The sequence below is a fragment of the Amblyraja radiata genome, chromosome 13 (genome assembly GCF_010909765.2).
Source record: "Amblyraja radiata isolate CabotCenter1 chromosome 13, sAmbRad1.1.pri, whole genome shotgun sequence".
NCBI lineage: Eukaryota > Metazoa > Chordata > Chondrichthyes > Rajiformes > Rajidae > Amblyraja > Amblyraja radiata.
The window spans coordinates 37,318,479-37,341,717 of record NC_045968.1 but is presented as its reverse complement, the minus strand read 5'-3'; positions in this window follow the sequence as shown (position 1 = coordinate 37,341,717).

Below are 23,239 nucleotides of genomic sequence, written 5' to 3'. Positions count from 1 at the left end.
GCCACCAAAATGGATAACCTCACATTTATCCACATTATACTGCATCTGCCAAACATTTGCCCACTCACCCAGCCTATCCAAGTCACCTTGCAGTCTCCTAGCATCCTCCTCACAGCTAACACTGCCCCCCAGCTTAGTGTCATCCGCAAACTTGGAGATATTGCCTTCAATTCCCTCATCCAGATCATTAATATATATTGTAAATAGCTGGGGTCCCAGCACTGAGCCTTGCGGTACCCCACTAGTCACTGCCTGCCATTGTGAAAAGGACCCGTTTACTCCTACTCTTTGCTTCCTGTTTGCCAGCCAGTTCTCTATCCACATCAATACTGAACCCCCAATGCCGTGTGCTTTAAGTTTGTATACTAATCTCTTATGTGGGACCTTGTCGAAAGCCTTCTGGAAGTCCAGATACACCACATCCACTGGTTCTCCCCTATCCACGCTACTAGTTACATCCTCGAAAAATTCTATAAGATTCGTCAGACATGATTTACCTTTTGTAAATCCATGCTGACTTTGTCCAATGATTTCACCACTTTCCAAATGTGCTGCTATCCCATCTTTAATAACTGACTCTAGCAGTTTCCCCACTACCGATGTTAGACTAACTGGTCTGTAATTCCCCGTTTTCTCTCTCCCTCCCTTCTTAAAAAGTGGGGTTACGTTTGCTACCCGCCAATCCTCAGGAACTACTCCAGAATCTAAAGAGTTTTGAAAGATTATTACTAATGCATCCACTATTTCTGGAGCTACTTCCTTAAGTACTCTGGGATGCAGCCTATCTGGCCCTGGGGATTTATCGGCCTTTAATCCATTCAATTTACCCAACACCACTTCCCGGCTAACCTGGATTTCACTCAATTCCTCCAACTCCTTTGACCCGCGGTCCCCTGCTATTTCCGGCAGATTATTTATGTCTTCCTTAGTGAAGACGGAACCAAAGTAGTTATTCAATTGGTCCGCCATATCCTTGTTCCCCATGATCAACTCACCTGTTTCTGACTGCAAGGGACCTACATTTGTTTTAACTAATCTCTTTCTTTTCACATATCTATAAAAACTTTTGCAGTCAGTTTTTATGTTCCCTGCCAGTTTTCTTTCATAATCTATTTTTCCTTTCCTAATTAAGCCCTTTGTCCTCCTCTGCTGGTCTCTGAATTTCTCCCAGTCCTCCGGTATGCTGCTTTTTCTGGCTAATTTGTACGCATCATCCTTCGCTTTGATACTATCCCTGATTTCCCTTGTTATCCACGGATGTACTACCTTCCCTGATTTATTCTTTTGCCAAACTGGGATGAACAATTTTTGTAGTTCATCCATGCAGTCTTTAAATGTCTTCCATTGCATATCCACCGTCAACCCTTTTAGAATTAATTGCCAGTCAATCTTGGCCAATTCACGTCTCATACCCTCAAAGTTACCTTTCTTTAAGTTCAGAACCATTGTTTCTGAATTAACAATGTCACTCTCCATCCTAATGAAGAACTCAACCATATTATGGTCACTCTTGCCCAAGGGGGCACGTACAACAAGACTGCTAACTAACCCTTCCTCATTACTCGATACCCAGTCTAAAATAGCCTGCTCTCTCGTTGGTTCCTCTACATGTTGATTTAGATAACTATCCCGCATACATTCCAAGAAATCCTCTTCCTCAGTCTTACTGTCTCTGCCTACATTCTATCTCTGTCCCGCCCCTTCCCCGACATCAGTCTGAAGAAGGGTCTCGACCCGAAACGGCGCCCATTCCTTCTCTCCAGAGATGCTGCCTGTCCCTAGGGGGGCAGTCAAAAGTCTTCCACAGTGGTGCAGCCATGGTTGCGGCCTCACAGTGCCAGAGACCCGGGTTCGATCATGACTATGGGTGCTGTTGGTACGGAGATTGTATGTTCCCCCAGCAACCGCGTGAGTTTCCTCCGTTTGCACCAGTTTGCTCCCACATTCCAAAGACGTGTAGGTCTGTAGGTTAATTGCCTAATGCAAAATTGTCCCCACGTGTGTAGGATAGGACCATTAGGATACGATTTCTAGCATCTGCAGGTTTCATTGAAGTAATTCAAACAGGTAGGTTTTCAAATATCAAACACACAAATATCCCAAGAGTTACCTTGGTGCTGTTTAAATGCTACATGAGAGATTACTATTTTATTGGTATATTATTGTCATGTATACTAAGATGCAATGAAAAGCTTTGTTTTGCGCGATATCTATCCACATCATACCATACCTGAGTATATCAGGTACAGCCAAGGAGAAAATAATCAAGATTTCAGAATATAGTATAACAACTACAAAGAAAGTACAAATAAAAAAGTGCAGGGACCTCAACACGGTAGGTTGGAAGATCAGAAATGTATCCTCAACACATGAGATGTCTGTTCAGTGGGGAAGAAGCTGTTCTTTAAATCTGGTGGTACATGCTTTGAAACGTTTGTATTAATTGTGTCAGATTGTACGGTGTAGCACCTCTGTATGTGACTGACATGAGATTGAATCCAAGGTGCAGTTGGCGCTGAACCAAGGGCGGCACAGTGGTGCAGCGGTAGAGTTGCTGCCTTACAGCGCCAGAGACCCAGGTTCGCTCCTGACTACAGGTGCCGTCTGTACAGAATTTGTACGTTCTCCCTTCGGCCCACCGATCAGCGATCAACCAGTACACTAGCACTATCCTACACACTGGGGACAATTTACAACTTTACCGAAGCCAATTAAGCCACAAACTTGTGACGTCTTTGGAGTGTGTGAGGAAACTGGAGAAAATCCATGCAGTCACAGGGAGAACATACAAACTCCGTACAGACAGCACCCGTAGTCAGGGTCGAACACCAGTTCTCTGGCGCTGTAAGGTAGGAACTATACTGCTGCGCCACGGTGCCACCCGTTTATGAAGTTCATGGGGATAGTCTTTGATATTTCCACGCTGACTGACTACCCTATCTATGCCTCTCATCATTTTATATACTTCTATTGTCTGCTCTTAATCTCTGGCGTTCCAGAGCAAATCAATCTGCTTACTCTGCCTTTATTGATTACAGCTTTGCCTTTCAACAAAACCACATTCAGATTTCCAATGTTCGATTAATGTCAAATTGACTATTGATTCAACATCTTAGAGATCCTTACCTTCTTCACATCTCTGTCCAGAAAATGATGAATGTAAGAGATCTCCTGGATGTTAATAAAACAATGATATCCAGACTTTTATTCCCTACATAAGTCACTGAAACATATTATTTGATCAGTATCATGTGTGTGTGACTTTGTTGTGTGACTACCATGTTTCCTACGACAATCCAGTTATCAGATTCAGATTCAATTTTAATTGTCATTGTCAGTGTACAGTACAGAGACAACGAAATGCATTTAGCATCTCCCTGGAAGAGCGACATAGCAAATGATTTAAATAAATAATAATAAGTGATAATAAGTGTCCGGGGGGTGGGGGGGGTGATTGGCAGTCACCGAGGTACGTTGTTGAGTAGAGTGACAGCCGCCGGGAAGAAGCTGTTCCTGGACCTGCTGGTCCGGCAACGGAGAGACCTGTAGCGCCTCCCGGATGGTAGGAGGGTAAACAGTCCATGGTTGGGGTGAGAGCAGTCCTTGGCGATGCTGAGCGCCCTCCGCAGACAACGCTTGCTTTGGACAGACTCAATGGAGGGGAGCGAGGAACCGGTGATGCGTTGGGCAATTTTCACCACCCTCTGCAATGCCTTCCGGTCGGAGACAGAGCAGTTGCCATACCATACTGTGATGCAGTTGGTAAGGATGCTCTCGATGGTGCAGCGGTAGAAGTTCACCAGGGTCTGAGGAGACAGATGGACCTTCTTCAGTCTCCTCAGGAAGAAGAGACGCTGGTGAGCCTTCTTGATCAGAGTTGAGGTATTGTGGGTCCAAGAGAGGTCATCGGAGATGTTGACTCCCAGGAACCTGAAGCTAGAAACACGTTCCACCTCCATCCCGTTAATGTGGATGGGGGTGTGCGTGCCGCCCCTGGACTTCCTGAAGTCTACAATGAGCTCCTTGGTCTTCTTGGAGTTAAGGGCCAGGTTGTTGTCAGCGCACCATGCTGCTAAGTGCTGGACCTCCTCCCTGTAGGCCGACTCATCGTTGTTGCTGATGAGGCCAATCACCGTTGTATCATCTGCATACTTGATGATGGTGTTAGTACCATGTACAGGTGTGGTCATAGGTGAAGAGGGAGTAGAGGAGGGGGCTCAGCACACAGCCCTGTGGAACGCCGGTGTTCAGGGTGAGGGTTGAAGAGGTGTGCTTGTCTAACCTAACAGACTGGGGTCTGTTGGTTAGAAAGTCCAGTATCCAGTTGCAGAGGGAGGGGTCGATGCCCAGGTTACCGAGTTTGGTGATCAGTTTTGATGGTATAATGGTGTTGAATGCTGAGCTGTAATCGATGAACAGCATTCTTACGTAAGTGTCTCTGTTGTCGAGGTGGGAGAGGGCGGAGTGAAGTGCCGTTGAGATGGCATCCTCCGTACTCCTGTTCTTGCGGTAGGCAAACTGATAGGGATCCAGTGTGGGGGGTAGGCAGCTTTTGAGGTGTGCCAGGACCAGCCTCTCGAAGCACTTGGTGATGATGGGGGTAAGTGCAACTGGGCGGAAGTCGTTGAGGCTTGCCGCAGTGGAGTGTTTTGGCACTAGCACGATGGAGGTGGTTTTAAGGCACGTGGGGACAACTGCTTGGGCAAGTGACAGGTTGAAGATGTCAGTCCAGACGTCTGTCAGCTGCGCAGCACAGGCCCTGAGCACGCGCCCGGGGATGCCGTCAGGGCCAGCAGCTTTGCGTGCATTAGTCCTACTCAGTGCCACAAATACGTCGTAGGGGGTGAGTGTGAGGGGTTGGTGATCGGCAGGTAGCACAGCCTTGATGGCTGTCTCTAGATTGTCCCTGTCGAAGCGGCCATAGAAGTGGTTAAGCTCCTCAAGGAAGGAGGCGTCGCTGGATGTGGGGGTGGTGTTGGAGGGTCTATAGTCCGTGATGGCCTGGATGCCTTGCCACATGCGTCGGGGGTCGGAGTTGTTGTTGAAGTGCTCCTCAATCCTGAGCTTATGGCAGTGCTTGGCCTTCTTGATGCCCCTCTTCAGGTTAGCCCTGGCTGAACTGTAGGCTCGAGCCTCGCCTGACCTGAAAGCAGTGTCCCGTGCTTTCAGCAGTAGCCTGACCTCGCTGTTCATCCATGGCTTCTGATTCGGGAATATGGTCACCTGTTTGAGGGAGGTGACACTATTGATGGTGGAGTTTATAAAGTCCAGAACAGAGGATGTGTAGGAATCAATGTCCGTGTGGGAGTCAAGGGTGGCCTGGGCTGCAAACGCCTTCCAGTCAGTGTTTCCAAAACACTGCTGAAGTGTGAAGTCCGCTTCCTCTGACCAGACTTTAACTGTCCTCACAGTTGGTTTAACCCGTCTGATGAGTGGGGAGTACTTAGGGAGCAGGAACAATGAGACGTGATCAGACTGACCAAGGTGGGGGAGGGGGATGGCTTTGTAAGCTTCAGTTATAGTTCACTGGCTATAAAGTGATTGAAATATCTTGAAAGGTGCCCTATAAATGCAATATATTTTTATCTGTTTCTACTTTCTCTAGCCATCCTTCCCACAGCACTGTGCAGTGAGATTGTACGGATATAATTAAGGTTATAAATAACTGTTATCCCTTGGCACCAATGTGAGCAAATTTGAGAAAGGGAAATAAAACTAGTCTTGTTTTCTCTCGTTTGGAAGTGTGCAGTTCTGGTTGCCCCATTAGACAAGAGACAAGAGAGTTTATTGTCAGAGGTACACAAAATTGCTGGGGAAACTCAGCGGGTGCAGCAGCATCTATGGAGCGAAGGAAATAGGCGACGTTTCGGGCCGAAACCCTTCTTCAGACTGTAGAGTTTATTGTCATGTGTCCCAGATAGGACAATGAAATTCTTGCTTTGCTTCAGCACTACAGGAAAGATGTGTAAGCTCTAAGTAACTGCTTGATGGAATATCTCTGATCAGACTACCGGGGAAACACTGACCTTTAAGTGGACTTTCTCCTGCCTTCTCCCTGTAACCTTTGATGGCCTTACTAGTCAAGGGCACTTGGAGATAAGGAGATTGGAATTTTGAACAATTAGAAGATTGTCATGCGTGATCAATACCTCACAACTTCACAACTGGAGTGAAGCAGTCAATTTGATGCATGTCAAATACTGTGGAATGATTGAAAGGTTGATTCAAAGAAATTGATTGAAAGAAACAGCATGGAAACAGGCCCTTCGGCCCTACGGGTCCATGCCAATTATCGGCATCTGTTTGCACTAATCCTATGTTATCTCACTTTTGCCTCCATTCCCTACACACTGGGGGCAATTTATAGGGATGTGGGAGGAAACCGGAGCACCCGGACAAAACCCACAAGGTCACAGAATGTGTGAACTCCACACAGACAGCAGCCAAGATCAAGATCGAACCAAGGTCTCTGGTGCTGTGAGGCAGCGGTTCTACCAGCTGTTCTTGTACCAATGCTGGACTGTCAGAGGAGCTGCCATTTAGGGGATATTGGAGGGAATTGATGTGTTTGACTGGGCTGGGCTGCACAGACATATAATCTTGTAGAACAGCGATAAGTTTCTCAAATAAGTCATTTTATTCAAGGCCTTAGGGGGCGGCACGGTGACGCAATGGTAGAGCTGCGGCCCTACAGTGCAACTGGGGTTCGATCCGGACTTCGGGTGCTGCCTGTACGGAGTTTGTACGTTCTCCCCATGACCACGTGGGTTTCCTCCCACACTCCAAAGACGTACAGGTTTGTAGATTAATTGGCTAGGTGTAAGTGTAAATTGTCCCTAATGTGTGTAAGATGTGCGGGGTTTGCTGGTCGGAGTGGATTCGGTGGACTGAAGAGCCTGTTTACGCATTGTATCTCTAAACTAAACTAAATTAAACTAAACCTTAACAGTATATACTGGGTATATGTTTGAACCCCAAGTGATTCAGTGACTCACAGCACCCACAGGATATTTATACTCTGGGAGTTATTCCACCTCAGAACTTTCAGTACTAACTGCAAATTTCCTCTTCATTCTCAAATGCCATGATTAACTGGAATTGTATAGCCATTTTATATTTGAATGGCCTTTACATCGAAAGCAAGTCTTTCATCCTCCCCTCGTTGTGCTTCTAAATCGTCCTGTCTATGTAGCTCTAGACAGGCAGGCCAATTATGCAGACGAGTGGCTCCACTTCTCTCAATGTGCCCGACTGTGCCCTCGATGCTCCGTGTTCTTGCATGTAAGTCCGATAAATGTGTACAGCGTGTCAGGATTCACTGCATGCTTTACTCACCATGTTGTACATTGGAAGTACTATGCGCAGTGCTGTCACCTCGAGCAGTGCAACACTGAGTCCAGTAACAAAGCTGCTGTAATAGAAAATAGAAAATAATCATTATATCAGGCTGATATTATGGTGTTTGCAATGCATTGTTTTAATGTAGACACAAGGAACTGCAGATGCTCCAGGCCTTTGGGCTTTAGAGATACAGCATGGAAACAGGCCCTTCGGCCCACAGTGTCCGTGCCGACCAATGATCACCCCGGGGCAACCAGCAGTGGGAATGTGATCGATCTAATTATCTTTAATCGGACTTTACTGGACTTTCTCATGCACTACACGCTATTCCCTTTATCCTGTATCTGTACACTGTAGATAACTTGGTTGTAATCACATATAGCCTTTTCGCTGACTGAATAGCACGCAGCAAAAAGCTTCTCACTGTTCCTCGGTTTATGTAACAATAAACTAAACTCAATTCAACTAAACTCAATTCAACTAAACTAAACTAAATTAAACTCTATGGATAGGAAAAGTTTAACACACATGGACCAAGTGGGGGCGAATGGGAGTATCATAGATGGGATGCCTTGGTTGGTATGTATGAGTGTGGCTGAAGGGCTTGTTTGCTTGATGTATTTCCCTACGACAATATCAAAATTCTATGACCCTCGGAGTGAAAAACTTTCTTCCCTAAACTGCTCCCCAGGCACCGTTCCTCCCTTTATCAGGTATCTCTACACTGTGGATGGCTTGATTGTAACGATGTATAGCGTTTGCGCTGGCTGGATAGCGGTGCACGTGGTAATAATACACATTCTTGATTGCTTTGGGCTGTCGGGCGCGTTCAAAATGTATCCAGCAAAAAACAAATCAATATACAGATTATCTGATCGTTGTCACATTGCCGGGCATGGTAACCCTTTGTGCATAAGGTTGCAAGATTTCCTGGGTTACAACAGGAACTTCAGGGCAAAAGTAGCACTTCAGAAACTGGATGCCATCTCGGACAAAGCCGGTGACTTGTTTGGGTGCCAAGTGCCTTGGGCAGCCTGGGGCGATGGAATATGCTATAGATGCTGCTTTCTGGTGCCTCTGCCTCTGCAAGGATTTATTTCAGAAAGAACTCCAGATGCTGGTAAAATCGAAGGTAGACACAAAATGCTGGAGTAACTAGTCGGGTGAGGCAGCATCTATGGAGAGAAGGAATTGGCGACGTTTTGGGTCGAGACCCTTCTTCAGCCTGATCAGGGGAGGGACAAAGATAGAATGTAGGCGGAGACAGTAAGACTGGTGGGAGCACTGGGAAGGGGGAGGGGATGGAGAGAGAAAGCAAGGTCTATCGTAAGTTAGAGATCTACCCAGGTATCCGGTGTAAACTACCCAAGCAAAATATCTGCAAGGATTTCGTTTAGAGTTACAGCGTGGAAACAGGCTCTTCGGCCCACCGAGTCCACACCGACCATGATCATTCGTACACTAATTCTATTCCACACATTCGGGATGATTTACAGAATTAACCTACAAACCTGTACGTCTTTGGAACATGGGAGGAAACCGGAGCACCCGGAGAAAACTAACGCGGTCACAGGGAGAACATACAAACAAACTCCACACAGGCAGCACCCAAGGTCAGGATCGAACCCAGGTATTAGGTGCTGTTGGGTGGTAACTCTAATGCTGTGTCACCCACTTTATGCACATGAAGGCAGGGGAGGCAGACATCGAGGATTTCTGAACCCTGGGAATCGCGTTCAGCAACTAGTAAATTTAAACAGAGTTCCCCACTGTAGTATAAAACCTCCCTTAGATATTCATAGATATTCTCATTCGGAGTAAATATTGGTATAAATACACTCATTGTCGTAAATGGGTACTTGAAGGTCAGCACAGACTCGATGGGCTGAAGCGCCTGTTTCCAAATTGCAAGCCTCCCATGGTGCCGAGCAACACGGAAAGAGGCCCTTTGGCCCATCGAATCTGTGCCGACCATCAAGAAACAGCAAGGCCGGCACAGTGGCGCAGGTGGCAGAGCTGCTGTGTCACAGTGCCAGAGAGCCGGATTCTATCCTGACCGCGGGTGTTGTCTGTGTGGAGTTTGCACGTTGTCCCTGTGAGCTCGTGGGTTTCCTCAGGGTTCTAGTTTCCTCCTACATCCCAAAGACGCGCTGGTTTGTAGGTTAATTGGCATCTGTACATTTCCCCTAGTGTGTAGGCCGCAGATGCAAGATTGGGATAACAGTGTGAATGGATGGTCGAATCGGTGGGTCCTAGGGCCTGTTTCCATGCTGTGTCTCCCTAAATAAGTCAAATTCTACCAGCAGAGAGAGAAACTGAGCCAAAGTTGTAATGTTGGGGAGAAAGAGCAAATTATCAAAAGTTGGAGAATTCAATAATGAGCCTGAGATTGAGGAGAAACCTGATTGTAAAAATGATCAGAGGCATGGATAGGGTAGACAGTTAGAACCTTTTTCCCAGGTGGAAATATCAAAAACTAGAGGGCAGAGCTCAGTGGGCCGAAGGGCCTGTTTCCACAATGTATCTCTAAACTAAATTAAACCCAAACTACTGCACTCCTTAAAACATTTCCGGAAAGCTTAATACTTACTGTATCTTATGTAAACAAAACCCATTAACAATTCCTTTTTATTTTGTTGGTGATTGCTCTCAGTTAAATATTCTAATCCTGTTTATCCTTTGATTATTCATTCAATTATATTTCTGCATGATTGAGGTTTATTTGAGGTGTGTCACTAATTGTAGTCATACGGTATTTGAATAGTTTGCTGCGATGTGTAATCTTGTGTCCCATACAGGAGTTCATACATTCTCCCTGAGACCTCGTGACTTTCCCTCAGTTTCCCCAAAATGTCTGGCTTGATAGGTCAATTAGCCACTGCCAGTAGCCCTCAGAGCGTGGGTGAGTGGTGGAATCTGTCGAGAATCTAGAGCAGCAATGTGCCTGTTCATTAATCTATCTAAATGCCTCTTAAATGTTGCTACTCTATCTGCTTCTACCACCAGCAATGCATTCCAGGCTGTGTCTCTTGGAATAAAAAAATATAGCCTGGCACATCCCCTTTAAACTTTCCTCTTCTCACCCTCACTCTAACCCTCTAGTTTAGTTTAGTTTAGAGATACAGCGCGGAAACGGGTCCTTTGGCCCACCGAATCCGCGCCGACCAATGATCACCCAAACTCTAGTTCTATCCAACACACTTCACTTGGGACGATTTACAGAAGCCAATAAACCTACAAACCTGCACATCGTTGGAATGTGAGAGGAAACTTGAGCACCCAGAGAAAACTCATGCAGTCACAGGGAGAACATACAAACTCCGTACAGACAGCACTTGAGGTCAGGATCAAACCTGAGTGTCTGGCACTGTAGGGAAGAAATTCTACTGCTGCTCCATCATGCCGCCCTATTTTGACCTTTCCACCCATGGAAAAGTGTTTTGACTATGTCAATGTGTTAGTTACATTATCAATTGCTTTTTATTCCATACGTATTTCATTGCTTTCTAAATTCCCAGTTGTAACCTGTCTGTATGTACTTTATGCATTCTCCCCAGAACCGTGTGGTTTTCTCCAGGAACTCCGGTTTCCTCCCATTCTCCAAAGCCATGCAGGTTTGTATGTTAATTGGCTTCGGTAAAAATTGTAAATTGCCCTTAGTTTGTAGGATAGTGTCAGTGTACGGGGTGATCGCTGGTTAGCACGGACCAGGTGGACTGAATTGCCTGTTTCAACGCTAATTTCTAAAGTCTAAAATGTAAACTCTAACATAAACATATCTCTGATGCCTAGTTTACTAATTGAATCAGAAGCTTCCTACAATTTGAAATAGGCCAACAATATCTGTACTGAATCCGATGCCAAGTTAGACTAATGTTCTCTGCCTGCGTGTGATCCATATCGCTCCATTCCCTGCATATCCACGTGCCTACCTAAAACCCTCTTAAACATCACTATGGTATCTGCCTCCACCACCACCCCTGGCAGCACATTCAATGCTCCCTCTGTGTAAAAAAACGGCCCTGGACAACTTCTTTAAACTTTGGCCCTCTCACTGTAAATCTGTGCCCTCTGGTCTTTGACATTTCGGCCTTGATCTAAATTGAATGTGGATCTGATTCAGATGGAACATGGTTTGGAAGGAATCAGAGCCCTCATTCCCAGAAGCATTCTGATTAAATTAATCTAGATTGACGATTGCAACAAGTTAGACTTTATATCATTACCAAGCAGGATTAAGAACAGCTGACGTAGGCGGAATTATTCTGAACTCAAGACTTGCACAGCCTCGCCATTGAATCCAATGACACCATCCTATCTCCAACTAGAGTGCGGTCTTGAACTCCCATCTACCACGTTGAAGACACACAGACTATGTTCTTGACCTATACGTTATTCCCTTTATCCTGTATCTGACCACTGTGGACGGCCCGATTGTAATCCCATATAGTCTTTCCGCTGACTGGTTAGCACACAACTAAAAGCTTTTTACTACTGTACATTGGTACATGTGACAATAAACTAAATTAAAGTAAACTAAATTAAGCAACTAATCTAAACTAAACCAAACTAAACACTAAAGAGAACAAAAAGAAGAAATTCACATTGTACATTGTATAAATGGAAGTGTAGATTATTACAAATAAAGGAAATGTTTGGCATTTTATATAACTATATGGAATTGAGATGTGAAACATATTGCTGGAGTGGGTCAGGCGGCAGCTTTGGGGGAAATGGATAGGTGATGTTTAGGGTCAGACTGATTCTAGTAGGGGAGAGACGGCTCATGCATAGCGATACGTACTGAGCTGTATACAAAAATGAATTTCACTGTATCTCTCGGTACATGTGACAAATAAAGTAACATACCATACCATGCCATGTCATGCCATACCATGCTGTACCATACCATGCCATGCCAAAGCTGGAAAAGAAGCCTGGATGAGACAAAGCCTGGGAGATGATAGATGGATGAAGGTGAGGGAGGGTTTTGTATGGAAAATGGATGGACAAAAGCTATATATGTAAAGGAGACAAAAGGGTCCGATAAGGGGATAAGAGATGTGTTAAGGCATAAAGGCACACGAGGGAAGCATATAGTCATACAACAGGCAACAGGACCTTCGGCCCATCTTGTCCATGCTATTGATACTAAGCACATGTGCCTGCATTTGACCAATATCCCTCTAAATGGTTCCTTTCCATGTATCTTTCCAAATGTCTATAAAATGTTGCTCAGGTACCTTTCAGAATTTTGATATACAGTGCAAAAACGGGCCCTTCGACTCACAGAGTCCGTGCCGACCAGTGATCACCCCGTACACTATCCTACACACTAGGGACAATTTATGGAATCCAATTAAACTACAAACCTGTATGTCTGCGGAGTGTAGGAGGAAACCAGAGCACCCAGAGAAAATCCACAAGTTCAAAGGGAGAACATACAAACTTCGTAGACAGCACCTGTGGTCAGGATGGCATCCAGGTCTCAGGCGCTGTAATGCCCCTGTCCCACTTAGGAAACCTGAACGGAAATCTCTGCAGACTTTGTGCCTCACCCAAGGTTTCCATGCGGTTCCCAGAGGTTCCCGGAGGTTTTTTGTCAGTCTCCCTACCTGCTTCCACTACCTGCAACCTCCGGAAACCACCTGCAACCTCCGGGAATCGCACGGAAACCTTGGGTGGGGCGCAGAGTCTCCAGAGGTTTCCGTTCAGGTTTCTTAAGTGGGACAGGTGCATAAGGCAACAATTCTACCGCTGTGAGAGTGTGCCGCGTGAACAAAAATCGGTGAACAAAAAAAAGACACAAACTGCAGGAGTAACTCCGTGGGTCAGGCAACATCTCTGGATACAAGGATGGGCCATGTTGTCTTGCTTTCCGGAGATGCTGACTGACTTGCTGAGATACTCCAGCACTGTGCCCTTTATTTTTGGGGGAACTAGGAGATGATAGGATGGACAGAGTGGCCTCGGTCCCAATGGGTATGCGGCGAGCTTGTCTCCCAACCAGCAGTGAGCACTGGGCCACCTTCACAGACCACCAAGCTCTCGCTAGTCTCTCTATAACTTGCCAGACTTTATTTTTGTACAGTGGCCATCAAATGTGGATTGTATTAAAGCTGGTTGCTGGGTTCCAGTGTAGCATTCTTTTCATGCCTGTCCAGTAAAATGTAGGGGGAAGCTAGTAATCGGCGGCACAAAGAACTCTTTCATCTGCCTGTCTAACTTTTCCTTGTAATTGTTATTGTCACGTTAAGCAACTGTCCACAATGCTTTCCTCCACTCCAGCAAGAATGATTTGGATTCTCGGATTTGCTTTCATCCACCGATAGCTTTCGCCTGCACTGTTGAGGAGCTTAAGGATTTTCTTTTCAAAGCATTATGTCAGAGAAGGAGGCCATTCAGCCCAGTAGATCTATGCCAGCAGGTGGCAGAACAATGCACTGCCCAGTGGCGCACTGGTTGAGTTACAGCGCCAGAGATCCAGTTTTGATCCTGACTACGGTTGCAGTCTACAGAGTTTGTACGTTCTCCCTGTGACCTGCGTAGGTTTTCTCTGGGTGCTCCAGTTTCCTCCCACACTCCAAAGATATACAGGTAGGCCTATTGGCTTGGTAAAATTGTAAATTGTTCCTGGTGTGTGTAGGATCGTGTTAGTGTGCGGGATCACTGGTCGGCATGGACTCGGTGGGCCGAAGGGCCTGTTTCCACGCTGTATCTTTAAACTAAACTAAACTCTCTGCTTGTGTTGGAAGGAACTGTCGATGCTGGTTTGCACGGACGAGAGACACAAAATGCTAGAGTAACTCAGCGGGTCAGGCAGCATCTCTGAAGAAAAGGAATAGGTGACATTTTGGGTTGGAAACCTTCTTCGGACTCCTTTTCCCCAGAGGCTGCCTGACCCGCTGAGTTACTTCAGCACTTTTCTCTATCTTCAGTGTGAACCAGCATCTGCAGTTCCTTCCCACATAGTTTCACATGTTTGCTGCAGCTGATTGACAATTAATTTCTGGGGCACCAATTGTCTGAATAAAAAACAAATTCCTTCCTATTATTAAGCTGAGGCACAAATGTTCTTACAGTACTGATCAGATAGGCACAAGGACTCTGATCTCAGAAGTCCTGGATAGAACGTTTACATGGATAGGACAGGTTTGGAGGGATATGGGCCAAATGCAGACAGGTGGGACTAGTGTAGATAGGGCATGTTGGCCTGTATGGGAAAGTTGGGCCGAAGGCCTTGTTTGCATTCCTCACCTAATACAATTGATCACATCAAGTGGCAATAATGCCTAGCCACAGTACTATAACAGCATTTAACGCAGTTAACATTTCAAGTCCAATTGAGTTCATGCATGTATTAACAAGTGCAACTGAGAACAGAAGGCCAGAAATTACTGGAGTAACTCAGTGGGTCAGGCGGCATCTTTGGAGACTATGGCCTGGTGACGTTTCGAGTCAGGACCACTCTTCAGAATCTCGGTCTGGAACTGGGCCTAGAATCCAGGTGAGTTGTCGACCCCAGCTTGCAGGATTTAAACCCTAGTCTCTGGGTTTACCAGCTGTGCCACTGTTCCTACATCCCTCCAATCCTTATCTATTCCTGAGTCTGAATAAATGCCTCTTAAACATTGCTATTGTATATGTTTCTCCCACAAGCAACACATTCCAGTCACTGGCCACTCTCTGTGTGAAAAAAACTCTAAACTTGCCTCCATCTCACATTAAACCTATACCTAAATTTGGCATATCCTTGAGAAAAGGTTCTAGCTGTCGACACTATCTATGCCTCTCATCATTTTATAAACTTCCATCAGGTCTCCCATCAGCCTCTGACACTCCAGTGAAAACAATCCAATTTAGTCTTAATTAAAATCTTCTAAACCAGGTAACATCCTGGTAAACCTCTTCTGCACCTTCTCCAAAGCCTCCACATCCTTCCTGGAATGGGGCAACCAAAACTGCACACAATACTCCTGTCATAGTTAACCAAAGCTATATACAATCTGGAACTTTAATTTTGTATCTCACTCTGTAACGGTTTGGATATTAATTTATTCCAAAGAAGCACGGGTTTATAGATTAATGCGCCTCTGTAAATGTGCCCCTGTGTAGGGAATGGATGAGAAAGTGGGATAACATAGAACCAGTGCGAATGGATAATCGAAGGTCAGCATGGGGCTCGGTGGGCCGAAGGGCCTGTTTCCATGTTGCATTTCAAAAAACTAAAAAGAAACTAAAAGATTGTGTACAGGCAGAGTGAAATAGCTTAAATTGCCATCATAGTCTGCTAGATATGTTGGGCCGAATGGCCTGTTCCTGTGCTGTACTGTTCAATGGGCTATTTTTATAAAATTGTTACTTGGAAGCAGACATACCATGCAGCTGCTCTTTGTAAGATCACAACACACACATAAACACACATTGATACGGGAAAACTATGTTCAATGCTTAACGACATATTACAAGGGGAAACTTGCAGGTGTGATGATCTGTACACCTTCTCCCATGTCCTTCCAAGAATAGATGTGATCAGGTGTTGTGAAAGAAATTGTGGTGAGTGTATTTTGTAACTGGTGCACACTGACACCACTGTATTGTTGGGGTGAACTCTTCGAGGCAAGTGAAGGGTATTCAAGCCTTCACCAGGAAGGGATAATTAGGCATTTCTATTAGAGACACAAGGAACTGCAGATGCTGGAATCTTGTATAGAACACAAAATGCTGGAGTAACTCAACGGGTCAGGCAGCATCTGTTGAGGACATGGATAGGCAATGTTTCAGGTCGGTCGGGACCTTTCTTCAGATTCAACACAAGCAACTGCAGATGCAGTCCAAACCCAAAACATCGCCCATCCATGTGGAGTGTAAGAGGAAACCCACACGGTCACAGGGTATATGTGCAAACTCCACACAGACAGCACCCAAGGTCACCTGCCATCTAGAATCATAGTCACACAGTGTGGAAACAGGCCCTACTGCTCAATTTGCCCATATCGACCAACATACCCCATTAGTCCCACCTACCCACATTTGAACCATATCCCTCTAAACCTTACCTAACCATGTACCTGTCTCCAAATGCCTCTTAAATGTTGCAATAGTATCTGGCTCAACTTCTTCGGTAGTTTGTTCCATACACCAACCCCCCTTTGTGTAAAAATGTTACCCCTCGGGTTCCTATTAAATCTTCACCCCCACATCGTAAACCACATCTCACCACTGGGTGGTGCCCGTAATGGCCACCTCGCCATCAATCTGTCTTGTCCCTTCTCTGTTTTTATTATTTTATGTAGTTGAATGTTTGTTTTAATGTCTCCTGGTATGTTTTATGTGGGAGATGCGGGGGGGGGGGGGATCGGGGGAAACCTTTTTCAATCACTTACCTTGACGGAGATGCGATTTCTCTCCGTGTCGCATCTCCACCCCCCTCCCCTCTTTGCGGCCTACAACATGGAGTGGTGCGGCCTTTCCTGGAGACCGGCCCAGAGCTTCAAGCCGCGGGTGCGGCGCGGACTTACCATCGCGGAGCCTGTGATCTTCTGCCGAGGAGCGGCAGTTTTGGAGCTCCAACCAAGGGGCCTCTGAACTTTAACACTGTGAAGCAGCGGTCTCCGGTAAGAAGCGACCGACTCGGGAGCTCCATGCCGTAGAGTGTTCCGATCCATCCCAACGCCGGAGTTTCGATCGTCCCGACGAGAGGGCTTGAACAACGGACCGTCGGCACGGTCCCATTCAAAGATCCCGGCCACGGGTGGCCAAAGGAGGAAGATGCCTGAACTTTATTGCTTTCCGTCACAGTGAGGAATGTTGATTCCACTGTGGTGGATGTTTATGTTAAACTTTATTTTACGTGCTGTTGTATTTTTGCTTTTTTACTTAGTATGGCTGTATGGTAACTCAAATTTCACTGTACCTTAATAGGTACGTGACAATTAAATTGAATCTTGAATCTTGAATCCTTAGTCACCTGGTTTAGAGATACAGCATGGAAACAGGCCCTTCAGCCCACCGAGTTCACACTGACCACCGTTCGCCCATGCACTAGTTCTATCCTACACACTAGGGGCAATTTAGACAAGCTAATTAACCTACAAAACTACAAATCTTTGGATGGAAGCCGGAGCACGTGGAGAAAACCCATGTCAGTAAGGCAGTAACTCTGCCGCTGCTCCACTGTGCCATCCTTCTTCCTCTTTCATCCTGTATTTATTACCAAATTAAGCTAATTTATGTTAGGTTCAGGTTCAGGTGTACCGAGGTACAGTGTAAAGCTGTGTTTTGCATGCTATCCAACAGATCAGATAATGCTACACATAAATATGATTCAAGTACAATAGATAGGTCAATGGGGAAGATACAGAGCACAGGATATAGTTCTCAGCATTGTAGCACATCAGTTCCATAGGCAAATATCAATGTCCGCAATGGGGTAGAGATGAATTGGACAGTACCCTTGTTTATGGAAGGACCTTTCAGAAGCCCGATCACAGAGGGGAGGAAGCTGTTCCTGGCTCTGGCGGTGTGCACTTTCAAACTTCTGTACTATCTTCTGGATGGGAACAGGCAGAAGATGGAATGATTGGCTTGGGACAAGTTTTTGATTATGTTGGATGCTTTCCCGAGGCAGTGTGAGTCTGTGAATGCTTTCCCGAATGGTGGGGAGTCTGGTCTTTGTAATGGGACAGGGCTACATCTACAACTCTCTGCAATTTCTTACGGTCTTGGGCACAGTTGTTCCCAAACCGACCCAACAGTACGGTGTATCAGTGGAAATTTTAAAATGTTTTTATATTTTTACATGTTTCTCTTTTTGTTCTGGCCTTGCTTTGTTTCCATGCCTGCTTTCAGAATTCAAAATGCTCTGCCTGCCAACTTTGTATCTTTCGTCAGCTGAGAGTTAGTGAGGCTAAGTCTACAGTTACAGGAAGAGCAGCTGGAGTCAGTGGGTGTTAGCTACAGTACGAGTGGCCAACACAATGTCCTACAAGATAGTCCCTAAAGGAGCGCAAGGAGGGTGTGCCAGAGGGTGAGGCAATGACTAATCAGCCCGTTGTTCTTCCCCAGGAACCAAGCACCATCTGCTGGGTGCCAACAAGTAGCAATGACCAAGAGCTGGCAGTTGCCATGGGTCAAGTATTAACATGATTGATCAAGCGCAAGAAAGAATGATGAAGAAAGATGTTCCCCTCAGGCTTCCAATTGCCACAGCATTATCTGAGGATTCAAAAATCACTGTGCAGAACTGACGGTGCATTGTTTTAGTGTCTGTTGGTCATGAAAGGGAGTATATTTCCTTTTGTTTTATTTTGTATTCAGTTCTAATTCCTCTGGTATTTTTTAAAGTGTTTTATTTATGTATATGTAGTTGTATGTGCTTATGTTTAGTTTAGTTTGGAGATACGGCGCGGAAACAGGCCCTTCAGCCCATCGAGTCCGCGCCGACCAGCAACCACCCTGTACACAAACAGTGGCGACAATTTACAATCCTTACCGGATTCAATTAACCTACAAACCTGCATGCCTTTGGAGAGTGGGAGCACCCAGAGGAAGCCAACGCGTCACGGGGAGAATGTACAAACACCATACAGACACCACCCATAGTCAGATCAAACCCGGGTCTATGGCACTTAAGGCAACAAATCTACTGCTGCACCACCGTGCCACTCTGTTTGTGCATACATCTGTTTGTGAGCATGCCATAGTCATATGGTGTGTGGAATCATGCCATTCGGCCCATCTCATCTATGCCAACCAAGTTGTTTAATGGAGCTGAACCCTCTTGCCTGTGCCTGGCACATATTTCACGCACCCTTGAATAGACACAAAGTGCTGCGGTAACTCAGTGGGGCAGGCAGCATCTCTGGAGAAAAAGGATTGGAGACGTTTCGGGTCAGTATCCTTCATAAGTTCATGAGTTCTAGGAGCAGAATTAGGCCATTTGGCCCATCAAGTCTATGCCATTCAATCATAGCTTATCTATCATTCCCTCTCAATCCCATTCTCTTGCCTTCTCCCCATAACCCCTGACACCCGTACTAATCAAAATCTGTCAATTTCCTTCTTCAGAAATTTCCTTCTGTGTATTTGTGGCTGTCTATAATGCTGTGTGCGTGAGGAAGAAACAAGGAACTGCAGATGCTGGTTTACACAATAAAAAGACACAAAGTGCCTGGAGTACCTCCATTCCCCTCCCCCCCTCCCCCTCACCCTTCCCTCCCAACTCCAGTCCCGTCCCGACCCCTTGGGAAACTGAAGGGAGCGACAATCAACTGGCACGGATACAAATAATGTCATACACAAGAAAGGGCAGATGCTGGTTGACAAACAGTGAACACACGGTGCTGGAGTAGCACAAAGACACAGCAGAAATTTGGAAACATCGTCCCGTCACCCATTCCTTCTCTCCAGAGATGCTGCGTGCCCGCTGAGTTAAAGAGTACCCACGGTAGACTCACGAATCACTACAGTAAACTCATGGGCTACTATGTTCTTACAACGAGTTTAAATGTTTCATATTTTAACTTCAAGAGTAAATTTGACTCGTGGAAAAACATGTTTAAGATTTTTCAACAGTTAACAAGTTTCCCGGGTACCTGCCGTTAGCGCCACGAGTCGCTAAGTTGCGTCCACGAGTTCCGACGACCCCGCTACGTTAATTGTACGTGATTACCACAAGTTTAAGTTGTTTTAAACTCGGGGTCACTCGTGGGTCGACTCGCACCATGAGACAGGGGTTTAAGAATTTCATTGTTCCGTTTCGGGACATATGAGACGATAAAACACTGATAGAGCTGCTGCCTCACAGCGCCAGTGGCCCCAGTTCAATCCTGGCATTGGGTGCTGTCCTTGTGGAGTTTGTACATTCTCTCTGTGACTGCGTGGTTTTTTTTACTGGGTGCTCCAATTTCCTCCCGCATCCCAAAGACTTGCACGTTTTCAGGCTATTTGGCTTCTGTAAAAGCATGATTAGTAAATTGAAATTAGACACAAAATGCTGGAGTAACTCAGCGGGACAGGCAGCATCTCCAGAGAGAAGGAATTGGTGACGTTTCGGGTTGAGACCCTTCTTCAGTCTTCGATTTAAACCAGCATCTGCAGTTCCTTCCTACTCATCATTAGTAGGTTTGTTGATGACACTAAAAGAGGTGGATATTGTAATTGATGAAAATGTCAACCAAGAATTACAGAGGGATTTTGATCAGATAGTAATGACAAACAGAGTTTAATACATAGAAACGTGAGATGTATTCTACAATGTAAAACCAGGGTAGGACAGTAAACAGTAGGCAGCACAGTGGCGCAGAGGTAGAGTCGCTGCCTTACAGCGCCAGAGACCCGGGTTCGATTTTGAATGTGGGTGCTGTCAACACGGAGTTTGGACATTCGCCCTATGACTGCATGGGGTTTCTCAGTGTGCTCCGTTTTCCTCTCACACTCAGGTTTTACACATTAAAAAGCGTGCAGGTTTGTGAATTAATTGGCTTCTATAAATTGTGATTGTCCCTAGTGTGTAGGATAGTGTTAGTGTACAGGGTGATTAAGGTTCGGCATGGACTCGGTGGGCTGAAGGGCCTGTTTCTATGTTGCATCTCTAAAGTCTAAAGTAGGCAGCGTTGTAGAACAGAGTGGCCACAGTTTCTTCTCAAAACATTCTGCTCACTGGATGTCTTTATCCACTGATAAATTCTCGGATAAAGGTCTGGTTACAACAGGGTTATGTTCCGGAGTGGGGATGAATTTCTGGGAAACGGTGCTCTGGATAAAAACAAATCCTTATCTATCATTTAGCTGAAACAGAAATAATGCTGCTTCATCAGAAGCCTAACTGCAGGGAAGGAAATCAGCAAAATGTTCCTGTCCTGTATGGACGCCATACTCAAGGGGGCTTAGCTCCCCATCGAGGTTTCCTGTCCCATACAGATGATATATTCAGATACAATTGAGTCGGCAATGAAGGATGTGGACCTAATGCTGGCAAATTGCCTTTTTCTGTGCCCTACAACTCTATGACTCTGTGGGTAGGCAATATCACGGCTTGATAAGTAATCAGTTGTTTTGGGTCAGGAAACAACATTGGCCAGGACTTCTGAGATCAGAGCCCTTGTGCCTATCTGATCAGTACCGTTAGATCGTTTCTGTCTCAGCTTAATAGTAGGTAGGAATTTGCTCTTATAGAGACAATTGATGCCCAAAATTCAACATTAATCAGCTGCAGCAAACATGCAATTGTCACACTAGTTATTTGTACCCTGCACTTAAGGGTGGCACGGTGGCGCAGCAGTAGAGTTGCTGCCTTATGGGCCTGTCCCACTTAGGCTATTTTTAGGCAACTGCCGGCGACTGTCATAGTTGTGGCAGGTTGCCGAAAAACCGGCGACTGGACGCCCCTATGAAATAAATTTGGAATAGAATAATTACTTTAACAACAAAAACAACAAAGTCAGCACCGGCGACAACCTACGTTACCTTGTGACAGCCTACGTTAACCTGGCGACAGCACCTACGTCAGGAGAAGTCAAGCTACGCTCATTGGCGTCAAACCCACAGTCGCCGACAGCGGCGACCAGAAAGACGCTACAACTCTTTGGGCGACTGAGGAGACTACTGACGACCATACAGGCGACACCCCGGTGACAATGCAGTGACAGCCTAGCCGCCGGCAGTCACCTAAAAAAGCACCTAAGTGGGACAGGCCCATTACAGCGCCAGAGACCTGGGTTCGCTCCTGACTATGGGTGCTGTCTGTATGGAGATTTTTACGTTCTCCCCGTAATCACGTGGGTTTTCTCCAGGTGTTCCGGTTTTCTCCCACACTCCAAATGCGTGCAGTTTTGGAGGTTAAGTGGCTTCGGGAAAATTGTAAATTGTTCCTAGTGTGTAGGATACTGCTAGTGTACGGGGTGATCGCTGTTTGGCACGGACTCGGTGGGCTAAAGGGCATGTTTGCAGCCTGTAATCTCTAAAGTCTAGAGTCTAAATCCAGTCCGTTGACTTCAACAGAATACATTTAGGAGGCAGATACAATATGTTCTCAATTGTTCAGAACTTCAACCAATCCTAGTGTAAAAAAAAACATTTCCCGCAAAATGTGCTTTGAGTATTGTCACAGTGCCATGCTGTCTACTTGTTATAATTTGCATCTTCCAGGGTATTTCTCGCGATGCAATAGGTCTGGTTACAACGGGTTTCCGCTTCGGATTGGTGATGAATTTCTGGCAAACAATGCTCTGGATAAAAACAAATCCTTATCTATCATTTAGCTTGGAAATAAATAATCCTACATCATCAGAAGCCAAATGTCCTTCTGGAAGGAGATTAGCCACACATTCCTGTCCTGTATGGACTCCACATTCATCACTGTGATTTAAGGGTGCTTAAAGGAAGGGTCTTCCGACCCGAAACATCACCTACCTATGTTCTGCAGAAGCCAATTAACCTACAAATCTGTACGTGTGGAAGGAAACCAGAGCACCCCGAGAAAACCCACGGGGTTACAGGGAAATCGGAGAAACTCCATACAGCCAGCACCCATAGTCAAGATCGAACCCGGGTCTCTGAGGCTGTAATGCAGCAACTCTTCCATTGTGTCACTGTGCCGCGCAATGTGGCCTGACCCTCTAAGTTACTACAGCACTGTGTCTTTTTCTGTAAGCAAGCATTTTCTGTAGAGCTGCTGCCTCACAGCGTTAGAGACTCGGGTTCAATCCTGACCTCAGGGGCTGTCTGTGTGGACTTGTTCTTTCTTTGACATAGTGGCCTTCCTCTGTATGCTTTGGTTTCTTCACACATCACAAAGATGTGCTGGTTTGTTGGTTAATTGGCACTCTGTAAATTGAAACCCTGGTGTGTAGGAAGTGGATAAGAAAGTGGTATAACATCGAACTAGTATGAACGG